This window comes from Dama dama, chromosome 14 (genome assembly GCF_033118175.1).
Source record: "Dama dama isolate Ldn47 chromosome 14, ASM3311817v1, whole genome shotgun sequence".
In the NCBI taxonomy this organism is placed as follows: Eukaryota; Metazoa; Chordata; class Mammalia; order Artiodactyla; family Cervidae; genus Dama; species Dama dama.
This window is the reverse complement of record NC_083694.1, coordinates 35,222,197-35,238,332: the sequence shown is the minus strand read 5'-3', so window position 1 is coordinate 35,238,332 and position 16,136 is coordinate 35,222,197. Positions and strand designations below refer to the sequence as shown.

The 16,136-nt window shown below is 39.0% G+C and overlaps 1 long non-coding RNA gene across 1 annotated transcript in view; it reads right to left on the bottom strand.

Moving 5' to 3' along the window:
- Positions 1–567: 567 nt before the first annotated feature.
- Positions 568–16,136, bottom strand: part of LOC133069609 (uncharacterized) — a 78,776-nt gene continuing 63,207 nt past the window's right edge. Inside the window, exon 3 of the long non-coding RNA XR_009695911.1 lies at positions 568–935. This is a non-coding gene — a long non-coding RNA (uncharacterized LOC133069609). The remainder of the gene's footprint in view (positions 936–16,136) is intronic.

Sequence of the window (16,136 nt, the reverse complement as noted above, 5' to 3'; positions counted from 1 at the left end):
CCATACTGTGGCCTCCTGATGCAAAGTGCCGACTCACTGACCCTGATGCTGGGAAAGATTGATGGCAAGAGGAGCCAGAGGATGAGATGGTTGGATGGCATCATCAACTCAATGGACATGAGCTTGAGCAAACTCCAGGAGATAGTGAAGGACAGGGAAGCCTGGTGTGCTGCAGTCCAAGGAGTCACCAAGATGTGAACACAATTTAGCAACTAAACAACAACATTTCCAGAAGGTCCCAGAATGATTTGCAGAATTCCACCACGGAACCTAAGAATAGGACTTAGCTAACAGATCCTGAAGGGAGAACATATTTTCTGTGAGTAATTGCGCAGGAACGGGACAGCCCAGTGGGGCAACTACAGGCTTAGTTTCACACTCCTGAGTTATCCTGGCATGGTGGTTGCATTGCTTGGGGACACACCATCTGTGAGATGGAGTTGTAATTTTAACCAACACATAACAGAATCAAGGAGATTACTACGCAGCTTGAAGTCAAGATTTGGAAGAAAGTCTGCTGCTTTTAGAAGCAAGAAACTTTAAAGTAACACAATAATTTAATTTTTATTTTACATTGGTACAGTTGATTCTTGTTATTCACGGATTCCGTATTTACAAATTTGCCTACTTGTTAGAATTTATTTGTAACTTCCAAATAAATATTTGCAATGCTTTCATAGTCATTTGCAGCCGTGTGCCAAGTGTCAAGAAATTTGAATAGCCCTATGCACGCATTCCCAGCTGAGGTCAGACAAGGTGATGCTCTGCCTTCTTGTTTCGACTCTCAAACTGTTAATGTGTCCTTTCCACAGTCTAGTTAATGCCATGTTTTTAGCATTTTGTACTTTTTGTCCATGATTTAATCTGTTTGAAACGGTCCCCAAGCGGAGTGCTGAAGTGCTGTGTTCCCGAGCACAAGAAGGCTGTAGTATACCCTGTGGAGAAAATACACATGTTAAAGAAGTTTCATTCAGGCACTGATTTACAGTGCGGTTGGCCATGCATTCAATGTTATTAAATCAACAAAATATATAAAATAAAGAGTTTTTAAATAGACACATAAAACAAGATTATGTATTGACCAGTTGATGAAAATGTTGTGCTCTGAGGCTTGCAGGAACCTAACTCTGTACTTCCCCTAAGAGCATGTTTAAGTGTTTGCTAATTCAGTGTTCCCAGCTACTTAGAGGACAAATGGCTGCAGGTAATGAAAATCATATGTTATCTAATATTAGTTATCCAGATTTGTTTACCTTAGAAAAAAATCACTTCTAGGGATGAAGGAGAGTTTAGTGAACATTTATCCCAACTCCATAATTGTATAAAATGTTAGAGAAAATGAGAGTATAGACTATAGGCCGTGATCTTGGTCCCCAAGCAAGAAGAGTCAGGCAAAACCTGGACCACAGCCAGGGGCATCAGCCCTCAAACCCATGCTTGTACCACCAAACCACACTGCTTTTCTTGTGTGTTACCAAACTCAGGTTCGACTGCTCACTGCATGCCAAGCCATATGTCAGGTGACAAGGTGCTGAGGCAAAGAAAATGACTTTATATGAGAAAACCTACTAACCAAGAAGACGGTGGACTAGTGTGCCTAAAAACCATCTTTGTGTCTTGGCACAGGCAAAGGACTGTTAAAGGCACCGTGGGGGAGGGGACTGCAGGGTGCATGAACAGCTCATGCACAATTCTTGAATTGGTTGGCGTCAAGGTGCAGTTTCAAGCATCACCAATCTTCTGGTTTCAACTGGTCGGGGGTCTACATATTTGAGGTCAGCAGTTTTTATTTGGTGGGAGTCTGCTTCTGTCAAAACAACTTAGAACTGTGTGTCAGAGAATGTAGCTGCCTTATAGTCTAACTTATTACCAGTTTTCTGGCCCAGAGGCTGTTCTTTCTTTCTACATCTTCACATTTTCTAATCATTAACTCTTGAGCCAACCTTTCGAGGGTCAGAGGAGGCCTGGGAGACTCAAGAAAAAGGCTTTTTCTTGAAAGGATAAGGATACAGAGAGTTGTAGAGGTTTCAAAGGCATGGAGAAGTGACTGCTTTGGGAGGTGCACTCCAGTGGGAAGAGATAAAAGAGTGATTTCCCACGTGGGGTGTGCTTCAGGCTTCCCATCCAGGATTGTTTATCCCTCTGGTGATGTTGAGAGAGTGACTGCATAACTCATGTACCTAAGCTTAAAGTAACACGTACTCTTGAATCACGCTTGTGGGCAGCATTGTACTATATGGTAAATGGTCCTTATGATCCATATCAGGAGTAAAGAAGATCAACATTTATAAAAACAGATTTTTCTTCTAGAATGTTTACTACTACCCTAAGTGTGTTTTGTTTGTGAGTCTTGGGAGTAGCTAACAAAGCTTTGCCCTTTCAGACATTTTTGTCTCAGTTCCTGAATACCCAGCAGAAGTCACTTGCTCCAAATTAAGGTGAGACATACAGTTAATATTTAAGCCAAACGAGGTGACTAAGGTAAAGATGAGGTAGAGGGAGTGAGCTATCAAGAGATCTTGGAGAAGCATGAAGGTGACCATGTGTTCAGAATGATGTCATTAAGTTCAATGAACACTTGAGCAGCTGTTAAGTAAGAAGAATATTGCTTTTTGCTCTGGTATTCATCTCTTGAGGTCTATATTATGGTAATACCACTAGAACCCCAAATTCATTCTGATTGTCAATCAATTAGATGGGAAAATAACAACAAATTAGTACAATCTATTCAAAATCATTGTTAATTTTATCTCATCTTTTTCATGGCACCTTTCCTTTTTTTTCTCAGTATATACTTGAAAATATCTTCCCTAAAAGCACAAAGAGCCAATAAACTGCAGTTTCCCAGTATAGAAAGCCAGTGTCTAAGAGTGAGAGTCTGCCATCCAGTCCATGCACCAGACCTGGAGCCAGATTAACCTGACCTGTCTCTTAGCATGTGGACACTTCTATTCATAGTCCAAGGGCAATCATTATGTAATGCAGTTGTCAGGGGAAGGTTAAAAATAACCTAATTTGTAGGTGCACTGAGAAAGTGGGGGGGGGGTCAGTTTTAGAGCCAAAGTGAAGTCACTCAGTTGTGTCTGACTCTTGGCGACCCCATGGACTGTAGCCTACCACGCTCCTCCGTCTATGGGATTTTCTGGGCAAGAGTACTGGAGTGGATTGCCATTTCCTTCTCCAGGGGATCTACCTGACCCAGGGACCTAAGGCCTGCATTATTTTATCATCAAGTTTTCTTCTATTCAGTTCAAATAGCATTAACTATCAAATGTCCTTGGTATCATTTTGTCAACAATTTCAATCTGAGAAAAAAAAGAAACAATTAACACTGAGCATTTACTACATGCCACATAGTGTTCTGGACTCTTATATCAGTTATCTTATTTAAAACTGATAGAAAACAATCCAAGTGGGTGCTTTCTTTTCCATTTTATAGGTTAAAAAAATTTAAACAAAGAGATTGTATAATTTTTCTTTGGTCACTAAGTAATAGAGCCAACATTTATAACTATCCAAGAGTATCTTGATCCAAATACCATCCTCTTTTAACTTTACCACATGACCTTCTTCTATTCATCTGTTTTCTATGTAATACATGGAGATTCCAGGCATCATTTCTCAGTATTTGACCATTGGACAATGTGGGTCAGAGTCACCTGGGATACTTTTTTTTTTTTTTTTTTTAATAATTTGCAAGTTTTATATTTTTTTACTTGTTAATGACTGCACTGAATCTTCATTGCTGCACACGGGTTTTCTCTAGTTTCAGAGAACAGGGACTTCTCGTTGCAGTGGCTCCTCTTGTCTTCTCTCAGGTTTATGGGTTCAATTGTTACAGTTCATGGGTTTAGTTGCCCTACGGCATGTGGGATCTCCCCAGACTAGGGATCGAACTGGGGTCTCCTGCGTTACAAAGTGGAGTATTAACCACTGGACCACCAGGGAAGTCCTGGGATACTTATTAACAAACTCCTAGACTCCATCCCTGAACCCATAAAAGGTTATCAAGAATGTGTGCTGGTTTGCTCTTTTCCTTCCTCATTTCAGTTCAGTTCAGTCACTCAGTCCTGTCCAACTCTTTGCAAGCCCATGAACACAGTATGTCAGGCCTCCCTGTCCATCACCAATTCCCGGAGTCCACCCAAACCCATGTCCATCGAGTTGGTGATGCCATCCAAACATCTCATCCTCTGTCGTCCCCTTCTCCTGCACTCAATCTTTCCCAGCATCAGGGTCTTTTCAAATGAGTCAGTTCTTAGCCTTAGGTGGCCCAAGTATTGGAGTTTCAGCCTCAACATCAGTCCTTCCAATGAACATCCAGGACTGTTCTCCTTTAGGATGGACTTGTTGGATCTCCTTGCAGCCCAAGGGACTCTCAAGAATCTTCTCCAGCACCACAGTTCAAAAGCATCAATTCTTCAGCGCTCAGCTTTCTTTATAGTCCAACTCTCACATGACTATACATGACTACTAGAAAAACAATAGCCTTGACTAGACGGACCTTTGTTGACAAAGTAATGTCTCTGCTTTTTAATATGCTATCTAGGTTGGTCATAACTTTCCTTCCAAGGAGTAAGCATCTTTTAATTTCATGGCTGCAATCACCATCTGGAGTGATATTGGAACTCAAAACAATAAAGTCAGCCACTATTTCCACTGTTTCCACATCTATTTGCCATGAAGTGATGGGACCAGATGCCATGATCTTAGTTTTCTGAATGTTGAGCTTTAAGCCAAACTTTTCATTCTCCTCTTTCACTTTCATCAAGAGGCTCTTTAGTTCTTCTTCACTTTCTGCCATAGGGGTGGTGTCATCTGTATAACTGAGGTTATTGATATTTCTCCCAGTAATCTTGATTCCAGATTCATCCAGCCCATCATTTCTCATGATGTACTCTGCATATAAGTTAAATAAGCAGGGTGACAATACACAGCCTAGATGTACTCCTTTTCCTATTTGGAACCAGTCTGTTATTCCATGTCCAGTTCTAACTGTTGCTTCCTGACCTGCATACAGGTTTCTCAAGAGGCAGGTCAGGTGGTCTGGTATTCCCATCTCTTTCAGAATTTTCCACAGTTTATTGTGATCCACACAGTCAAAGGCTTTGGCACAGTCAATACAGCAGAAATAGATGTTTTTCTGGAACTTTCTTGCTTTTTCAATGATCCGGTGGATGTTTTCAATTTGATCTCTGGTTCCTCTGCCTTTTCTAAAACCAGCTTGAACATCTAGAAGTTCATGGTTCACATATTGCTAAAGCCTGGCTTGGAGAATTTTGAGCATTACTTTACTAGCATGTGAGATGAGTGCAATTGTGTGGTGGTTTGAGCATTCTTTGGGATTGCCTTTCTTTGGGATTGGAATGAAAACTGACCTTTTCCAGTCCTGTGGCCACTGCTGAGTTTTCCAAATTTTCTGGCATATTGAGTGCAGCACTTTCACAGCATCATCTTTTAGGATTTGAAATAGCCCAACTGGAATTCCATCACCTCCACTAGTTTTGTTTGTAGTGATGCTTCCTAAGGCCCACTTGACTTTACATTCCAGGATATCTGGCTCTAGGTGAGTGATCACCCCATCCCATCATGATTATCATGAAGATCTTTTTTGTACAGTTCTTCTGTGTATTCTTGCCACCTCTTCTTAATATCTTCTGCTTCTGTTAGGTCTGTATAATTTCTGTCCTTTATTGAGCCCATCCTTGCATGAAATGTTCCCTTGGTATCTCTAATTTTCTTGAAGAGATCTCTAGTCTTTCCCACTCTATTGTTTTCCTCTATTTCTTTGGCTTGATCATTGAGGAAGCCTTTCTTATCTCTCCTTGCCATTCTTCGGAACTCTGCATTCAAATGGGTATATCTTTCCTTTTCTCCTTTGCTTTTTGCTTCTCTTCTTTTCATAGCTATTTGTAAGGCCTCCTCAGACAACCATTTTGCTTTTTTGCATTTCTTTCCCATGGGGATGGTCTTGATCCCTGTCTCCTGTACAGTGTCATGAACCTCTGTCCATAGTTCATCAGGCACTCTCTCTATCAGATCTAGTCTCTTAAATCTATTTCTCACTTCCACTGTATATTCATAAGGGATTTGATTTAGATCATGCATGAATGTTCTGGTGGTTTCCCCATTCTCTTAAATTTAAGTCTGAATTTGGCAATAAGGAGTTCATGATCTGAGCCACAGTCAGCTCCCAGTCTTGTTTTTGTTGACTTTATAGAGATTCTCCATCTTTGGTTGCAAAGAATATAATCAATCCAATTTCGGTGTTGGCTTTCTCAGGTCCCCTTATTTCCTGAAAGCATGATGATCTCTTTAGTCCCTGGGGATTTGTCACTTCTTTACCTGAGCTTGATGGTCCTTGTTGATCATCCTATTCATGTTTATTTCTGTGAAAAACTAACTATACCTATTAAGAGTTAACATCTAATGTCTATTCTATAACTAGATTGTAGATTTCTTGATTGCAACTGTATCTTAAATTCAATTATATACCTCTGATATTATGCCTTACACATGGAGGATGCTTGGTCAGTATTTTTGTTGACTCAATGATCTATATTTGATCTTTACATGCTGTATTAAGGTTGTATATTTGGAGGGACTTCCCTGGTGGTCCGGTGTTTAAGAATTTACTTTTCAGTACGGGGGAAATAGGTTCAATTCCTGGTGGAGGAACTAGGATCCCACATGCTGTTGAGTAACTGAACTTGCATGCTGCAGTAACTGAGCCTGCAAGCTCCAGAGCCTACGTGGCAGAACTAGAGAGTCCATGCATAGCAATGAAAGATCCTGCATGATGCAACAAAGATCCCATGTGCCACAACTAAGACCCGCTGCAGCCAAATAAATAAATAATCTTAAAAAAAATATTGTATAGCTGGCATCAGCCACTGGCAGTGCTAAACTTTTCTGGAACTGGCAGAGAAGAATGAAAATAAATATCTCATTCTTCCAAGGAGAGCTGAAGTTTCCAGAAAGTTCAGGGTGTAAGGTTTGAAAGGAAGTACTTTTCAGAACTTCTTGCCAGACACAAAGGCCATAGAAGGACCAGGACCTCACTGGAATCATTTTCCAAGTGGACATGGTTTTTTGATGGGATGAGAAATGCCAAGAACATGAAGGTCTTGTTGCAAAAGCTGTCACCTGGCTCCTCCCCCTTAAGATGAAATCTAGTTCAAATGTGTAATTGTTTACTTATTTTCCTGCTTCCACCCATCAGGCCCAATCTCTGCATATATTACTGATTATTATTACTACATCCTGGAAGGCATCCTTAAAGCTCCCTTTTATGTTGTCTTGTAAAAAACATATGTGATACCTTATTCTTTTTCAGTCATATTTCTTTCTGTTTCCCCTAATAAATTATTTTTTGCAAAATAATTTCCATGACTGGCTATTTAAATTTCAAATGCGCTTGCTTCCTTTTACAAAATCAGGTCCATTTGCAACTTTCCAACTTTGTTTTACATTCTGTAATTTCTGGAGACACAACCAAACCACAGCTTTCTTTGAATACTTTGGTGCAATCAAGTATTTAAATTATAACCAATACTAATTATTACCAGTTTTATGAAAGGATCTCTTTAATTCTGGCTTCCTTTGTGTCTCCACTTACAACTCAAGAGACTTTTCAAAATGCTACTTCTTTTCTCCGCCATTCCCTCCTCTGGGCCTAGAAGTGCTTCTATTCGTAGAAGTGTTCTTTTCTGTCATTCAAGTTAAACTTGAAGGAAAGATCACAATTAGTGATTTTGCTGTTGTTGTTTAGTGACTAAGTCATGTCCGACTCTCTCTTGTTCAGTGGACTATAGCCCACCAGGCCCCTCTGTCCATGGGATCCCCAGGCAAGGATACTAGAGTGGGTTGCCATTTCCTTCTCCAGGGGATCTTCCCAACTCAGGGATGGAACCCTCATCTCCTGCATTGGCAGGTCGGTCCTTTACCACTGAGCCACCATAGAAGCCCCAATTTTTTTTTTTTAACCTGGGAGGGAAAAAAGGGCAATGTGTACTTAGCCACAATCATAGCACTTGCACTAACAGGTAGAAGTACCCCTCAGTTGTCAGGACAACATATACACCTGGTCCCACGCAGCTTCAGGATCTTAGCGGCACAGAGCCACTGCATGTGTTATATGGTGTGGATTTCAAAATTACCCAAACCAGGTAAATGGGCTTCCTGATGGTTTCCCTAAATTGTACTCAGCCACTCAGGGGTAACAAAGGGTATTATCTTGCTTAAAAATCCTGGGTGCTTTAGATGGGGGTGGAAAAACTCATCTGTAGATTTGGCACCCAGCACAACCACAGAGGTTGAGTAATATAAATAGTAGAGCTCTGAAGGAGATGGGCCTGGTTTCAATATCACATTCTGGTCTTACAGTCCAGCAAAGTACAATAAGTTGAGGCTCAGGGAAATGAACTACAATCTGGGGAACATATGAAGAATGATCAGGGAGTGATTTATATACTCATCTTGGTAATGATAAAAGTGTTGGGTAAAGAGCAACATACAGAGGGAATCTATCCTGTCCTATTGTGGTCTATAACTGTATTCTTTTCCTCTAGCTTTTCGGTACCAAACCCAGGTGCCAATTACAATGACAGTTTTCATGGTCACTGAAGTGAAGTTCCAGACCTTCCGTGGGTCACTCAGCTCTGGAAATTGTCTAGGCCTAAGAGCTTTGCCTAAATGACGCTTGCATTATTTTTTACCCTATAATTGTTAAGGCTTTTAAACTTACATCCAACTGGGGTTAAGATATTATTCAGCCGCGCTGTCTTAGCACTCTCCATGGAGTGACCAGCGATGCATTCCTAATAAATAACACTCCAGAGAGTATAAGTGCATGTTTCCTAAATGTTAAACTCTACTTCTGTGATCATCAGAAGAAGGACATCTATCTGAAACTTTATTTTGCACATCAACTCCTAGGAAGACTCAGGGTATTTTTAATTAACAGAGGAAGGAATTTGTAAAAATCAAGTTTTCCTTTCCTTAAAATGATAGCTTAGAAAAACTGCAAAGGACTTTATAAGCCAAAACCAAACTATTAAGTCAGTTCAAAAGGATTATATTTCCTGATCTTTTTCCTGAGAAAGTGCAATTAATGCTCATCCCTTCCATTTCATAAACTTTCTGATAAATTAACACATTACAGGATAGGTTATATTTGTTTTATAATTTGGTGCATTTTCTCAAGTAATTTGGTACGATGTTTAGATTCAAAATGAAGGATAATGGACACAAGTCCCATAAGAGAGCTTCTGGTTCTTTGTTGAAATATCTGTTTACACCTTGCTGAGGATAGATTGAATGAGAGTTAAGGATACCTCACACAGTGATTCTAGGTCCCATGGTCTAGATCCTTCCTGGAAGTCTTCACTATGGTGCTGCTTGAGATGTCATCAAAGACCCGCATCTCACCATCAAAGGACAGTTTCCAATCCCACCCTCAGCAATCAGTTAATCAGCAAGCTTTTGAAGAATAGAGGATAGTATCAATCACTTTGTACAGTGACCTTGTAAGAAAATATTTTGAAAGAATTATATTCCAGTGTGAAGGGCTTACAAGACAAAGGGGGATTAACGAGAGGCTGTCTGTCATCCTTCTCAGCTTGAGAATTAAGTAAAGTAAGCTTGGGAAAATGTGTGGCACATAGAAAATTCTCAACAAATGTTGGTTGCCTTACCTATCTCAGAGCTTTGTGTGTGTGTGTGTGTGTGTGTATGTGTGTTAGTGGCTCAGTCATGTCTGACTGTTTTGTGACCTCATGGACTGAAGCCTGCCAGGCTCCTCTGTCCAGGGGATTCTCCAGGTAAGAATACTGGAGTGTGTAGCCATTTGTTTCTCCATCAGAGCTTTGTAGTTTTATCCAAAAGTTTCCAATGACATGATATTTACTATTGCTGTTTAAACCAAATGTCATGTGGGAACAGTAGTATTAAAACAGTAAGAAATTTTGAAATAATTTCCTTTTGTCTGACTATAAAAGTAGTACTATGTTCAGTGTCTAACATTTGGATACAATAGGAAAGTGTAAAAAGGTACATGAGTTTCACCAGAGACATTACAGTTGACACATTGCTATAAAGACTTTCAGTTGCCCTTTTTTATCTTTTCCTCTCTCTTTTTTATAAAACTGAATCTCAATGTTCTATACTCTGGCTTTTGTACTAAGATATCATGAATATTTTTAAGCTATTAACTATTCTTATTTTTAACAATTGCATGGCCTCCCATTTTGTGAATATATTATTTATTTAAGTAATCTCCAATTTTTAAACATTTGGATTATTCTCAGCTTTTCTCAATTATAGATATAACTGATAGAAACTCATTTATAAATTATTACTGATTATTTAATTAGAATAAATTCTTAGAAGTGGCATATTGACTATTCAGCAATTAAAAAAGCAAAAACAAAATCAAACTATCAAGTCATGAAACATGAATGAAACTGAATTTCATTATGCTGAGTAAAGGAGGCCAGCCTGAAAATGCTATATACTACACAATTCCATTTTTATAACATTCTAAAAATAATCAAGGGCTTCCCAAGTGGCTCGATGGTAAAGAATCTGCCTGCCAATGCAGGAGACGTGGGTTCAATACCTGAGTTGGGAAGATCCCCTGGAGAAGGAAATGGCAACCTGCATCAGTATTCATGCTTGGGAAATCCCATGGACAGAGGAGCGTGGCAGGCTACAGTCGATGGAGTCACAAAAAAATCAGACACGACTTAATGACTCAACAGCAACAACAACAGAAAAGCCAAAACTACAGAACAGACAATAGATAAGTGGTTTCAGGGGATTGGTGAGGGGAGAGAGTCTGGACACAAAAGGAATTTTCTGGGGTGTTGGAATTGCTCTGTATCCTGTGATGGTGGTTATTTGTCTAAATATCTCTCTAAATGTCTCATATCTCTCTCCAACTAAATATCTCTCTAAATGTCTCATATCTCTCTCCAACAAAAACGTTAATTTTACTGGGTGTAAATTTTTTTTGTAAATTAATTTATTTATTTTAATTGGAGGCTAATTACTTTACAATATTGTAGTGCTTTTTGCCATACATTCACATGAATCAGCCATGGGTGTACTTGTGTCCCCATCCTGAACCCCCCTCCCACCTCCCTCCCCATCCCATCCCTCAGGGTCGTCACTGGGTGTAAATTATTTTTTTAATTTTTAAAAAGAAATGGTATTACAGTGTTAAAGAATACTTCAAAGATGCTTTCAAGCATCTTAACATATGTAGGTAAAGTTATATGTACACCTGTCTGTGTTTATTTATAATTAAGAGATTCCCCCCCAATATTACACCAATTTGTAGTCCTACCTGTGGGGTATGTAAATGTTCATTTCTAAAAAGGAGAGCATTTCAAAGCCAAATAAACAATAGCAAGAGAGAATTCAATACAAAGAATAACAAAGTCGCAGTGTAAATCAGCTTTCTTTTCCTACCACATGTTTCAATGACTGGGGAGAATTCTCAGGAAGGGAGTCTAAACAGACATCTTCTACACATATCAAATTTTGGCCACATTCTTGAGAGGAAAAAATGAACAGTGTGTTGAAGGGTTTGTGCCTTAAGAAACGGGTAGACGTAATGGCACGAGAGATGATACGTGATTCTGCGCATGCCATCACGTAGCTCCTGCCCTCCCTCTGCCCACAGAAAATGACAGGACTTGGCCTGCTTACAGCTCTGGATATATGGGGATGATGTTCCCCACATGGCCGAAGGGAAATGGCTCAGACATCTGCTTTCCTGAGGCCAGCTGAGTGGTGTGGTCCTGGTGAATTTCTGAAAGTTTGAATCAAGGTGGACACAGGAGTGGTGTTACAGAAGATTAATTTGAAGTTGTTTTTCTCCAGGTTTAGAATGAACAAGTAATTTTTAGTAGAAAAAAATTGGTTGCCAGGCACACTGACCATTTTTCTATGTGGGTTTGATGCATCATCTTTCTTCAGATAATATTTCCACAGATTATTGAAAAAATACATGAATTGTATTTTAAAGTCTTTAAAACTTTTAAACAAAGAAGAATATATAAATCTCCCACAAATTAATCACCTAGAGATATGATATCATTCTTTCCTTTATGGTGTATTTATTTCTAATTTGTGCATGTGTGTGTCTTTGTGTTTCTTTTATATAATTAAAACCATATTTGTACACAGTTTTATGTCTTAATTTTTCACTTAAATACAATACTGTGATAAAACATTTTTTGAAAATTTGTTATTTAATGGATGTCTACTATTTCATTGCTATCAGTTCAGTTCAGTCACTCAGTGGTGTCCGACTCTTTGCGACCCCATGAACCGCAGCACGCGAGGCCTCCCTGTCCATCATCAACTCCCAGAGTTTACCCAAACTCATGTCCATTGAGTCGGTGATGCCATCTAACCATCTCATCCTCTGTCGTCCCCTTCTCCTCCTGCCTTCAATCTTTCCCAACATCAATATGCACTAAATTATTTAAAATTTTCCCATTGTGGAGGGTTAAATTTTCTTCCATTATTTTACTAACTTGGGTAACACAATGAAAAACATCTTCTAACAGAAATCTTTGCTGCATTTCTGATTCTTTCCCTAAGATATGTTTTTCAAGAAACATACATTTGATATTTCTGAGAAAAGGAACTGGCCAGTAAAGTGTTAGTTACTCAGTCATGTCCAACTCTTTGTGACCCAATGGAGTTATCCAGGCAAGAATACTGCAGTGGATTGCCATACCCTTCTCCAGGGGATCTTCCCAATCCAGGACTGAACCAAGATCTCCTGCATTGCAGGTAGATTCTTTACCATCTGAGCTATTGACCAAAAATTTATTTTTCTCTTATTTAATTTACATTCTGCTTATGTGTTATAGGGCTATCATTTCTTCATGGATTCTATTTTTTGTTTGTTTTAAAACCATAGGTGTGGTGTTAATGATCTCTCAGCTTCTAGTTCAGCTCTCTGATCCTGACCACCATCTCAAAGCCCCACACCCATTTGCCAGATATAAAATGTTCCCCATGGACTGGGGCTCTTTTCAGGACAGCCATCTCTCAAGTCCTCAGGTTTCCTTCAACCTCTCCTTATACATCCTGCTTGGACTCTGAGGCCACTTCCAGCAATACAGGTTCTTCTCCCTCAGATCTCAGATTTGATCCCAGCTTGGTTCGCTTGTAACGGAAAATCAAAGGTGTGGTTCCTTGGAGCCTTCACGACTGCATTTCTTTCCAATTCTGTCCAGTACGAGGTTCACACCTGCATCACATTTGCATTGAAGTCGAAAAGAAAAACACCCTGAACATGTCCAGAGAGCCAGTGATGGGAAAAACTATGGAACTGGTTGAAATTTGTGAATTATTGCTCTTTAAAATGAAACCAAAAGGAAGCAGAGCTACTGTGCACCAGCAGCCCATGTGAAATGCAACGAGTTTTACTGGATTGAGTCTGAAGTTTAGTATTAAGAGACTGAGGTTCTGTTTCAGTGGCGTGACTTTATGAAAGCAATTTTATCTTCTGGGGCCTGCTTCAACCCAACAGAAAATAGAAATTAATATTCCCCACTCCCTTGCTAGCACAATATAACCTTTGAAAATGTAAAAATTCATGGTCAGTCTTTTGTATTCCTCAGAGGGAAAGGAGTTAACAGATGGCCATTTTTTCCTAAAGCTAGAACTCAGATAAATCTGGTTTTGCATTTGGCACTGCTGCCGAAATACATGACGATCATTTATTGTTGGCATAGAAGCTTCTTGATGACATGAGGCGTGTATAGAAGGACTATCTCCTTTAAGATATATCCAGCTAGTGCACATCAAACACCCCCTGCTGCTCAAGTAATTGGCTTTTCTTCCACGTTCTTTAGTTTCCACTTTTGCTTTAGGTCCTCTGCCAGGGCTACACAATATAATATCCCATCATTGTTGAGGTCACAAGAATCGGTCATTCATTCCAATAAAGGTAGAAATCTTTGTCTCCAGGCTGAAGCTTGTATAATTGTAATAACTAGCATTTATTAAGGTCTCACAGTGTGACGTGAACTGTGCTAATAGCTTTATAGGCATTTTAACATATAATCCTCACAACCACCCTTTGAAAAAAGGCACAAGTCTGTTTCTAGTTTGCAGATGGGGAAATTGAGGCCTTACTGGGTAAGGAAATATACAAAGGCTGATGTTACAAAACCCTATAGAATTTTGAACTTTGAGCTTTTGAGTATATTGTAGTAACTACCTCCTAAAAGAAAATATTTTAGTGTGTAGCTTTTCATTACCCTACTCAACTAAAAATTAAAACTATAGCAACTTTTAATGACAAAAGCATTCAACTCTAGGTTGTTACTATCTTTCTTTTCTGTGAAAGAAGTTAAATTAGCTTGGGCTTTGTTGAGCTTGACAGCATTCGTTTTGGCTTGTAAAATTTTGCACATTTGGTATGGAAATTACCCAGGGAATATGACTCTTATCCCAAATATGCCGTTTATGCTGGAGTCAGTTTGGTAACTATAACCTCTCTTTTCATGTGTCAGAACTGGTCTTTCTTTCTGTGGATTTTTTTTTTTTTTCATTCACTAGAAATGTGCTCTTTTACATGTTTCAGACCTGAAGAACAAACTCTATCAGGTGAGGTTATTATTACTCTGTTGAGCACATCACTAGTCTGTCTCCCCTCCTTTTTATTTCTAAAGGGATAGTAGCATGTCTACTGAGATGTTGGTGTGACAATTCTTTATAGAAAAATAATCTTTCATTTAATGGTGCTTTAAGAAATGTCCTTCAAAAAGAAACTAGTTGATATGAAAATAAATCCAAAGTATCTATGTATATGATTCATATCCATGTGACTCAAGGTTTCTTTTTTTTTGCGAAATTGTTGAGGTCAGAAAGATGGATATCCTAACTAAAAGTTCTGAAAGTTTGAAGGTATTTGTTTTCTTATAGACTTTATTAATATAACTCATCTTGATATGGTTTATGTGGTGATATTTATAGGCAGGCACCCAGAGTGTGGTAAGTCTGTGTTGCTAATGAAGTAGCTGGATATTTCTTAGGAAAATTTCAGAGCCTAGTGAAAATACTATCACACAATGTATAAACTACTCTATCTCCCCAAGGAAATGGACTGAAGGAACATTTGGGGCAAGGATAAGCCAAATGAGCACGTAAGGTCCAAAACTATATACTGAAGAGCAAGACCAGCATCATTTTAACTCCAAACTATTAGCACTATTGGTAGTTTTTCTTTCCATTACTTAAAAAAAAAAATGCACACTTCAACAAATTGCTTTGTAGACTTCCCTGTTGGTCCAGTGGTTAGGACCCAGCACTTTTATTGCCATGGCCCTGGTTTCAATCCCTGATCAGGGAACTAAGATCCTGCAAGTCATGCTTCATAAGTAGAAAAACAAATTGCTTGCTTATTTTATCCATTTGGTTATTTCACTCAGATATTTGGTGCCCTGAGTAGAGTGGTCCTCAAATATCAGTTTCCACAGAACTTACCTGAAGGGGTTGTTAAGTTATAAAATCCTGGACCACTGCCAGAGATCATAATCCATTGAGTTTGGGGAGATGTCCAGGAATCCTCCTTTTGTCAAGCTTTCAGGACATTCTAATGCGGGTGTCTTTCTGGGCACACTTTGAGAAGCAATTTTGTAACATAAAAGGCATAGGATGAGGTCACAAAGGGTACAACAATGGAAAAGACTTGTTTTGTTTCTCAGGAAATTTCAAACTAAAAAGGATAATGGCTTTTTAATATGCATGATAAATGATAATAGTAACAGCTATTATGTGTCAGGCATTATTTTAGATTATATAGCTGTTGAATGAATCATCCCAATAGTACTACTCCCATTTTACAGTTGAGGAGACTGAGGTTCATAAAGATTAAGGAGCACAGCTAAGAGTGGGAGCCCAGGCGCTTATGTACCTCTCACTGCTTCTGTGTAAATCATAATATAAGGCAACACACAGTAAATGTTGCGAGAAAATGACACATCAAGCTGGTTTAATGAGTACAATGGAGAGGAACCTCATGTTCATAGGTGTTTAATGAATACCTTGATCCACATTTTTTTAAAATTCAATCTTCATCACTCAGTGAGCTATGAATTATCATTTCA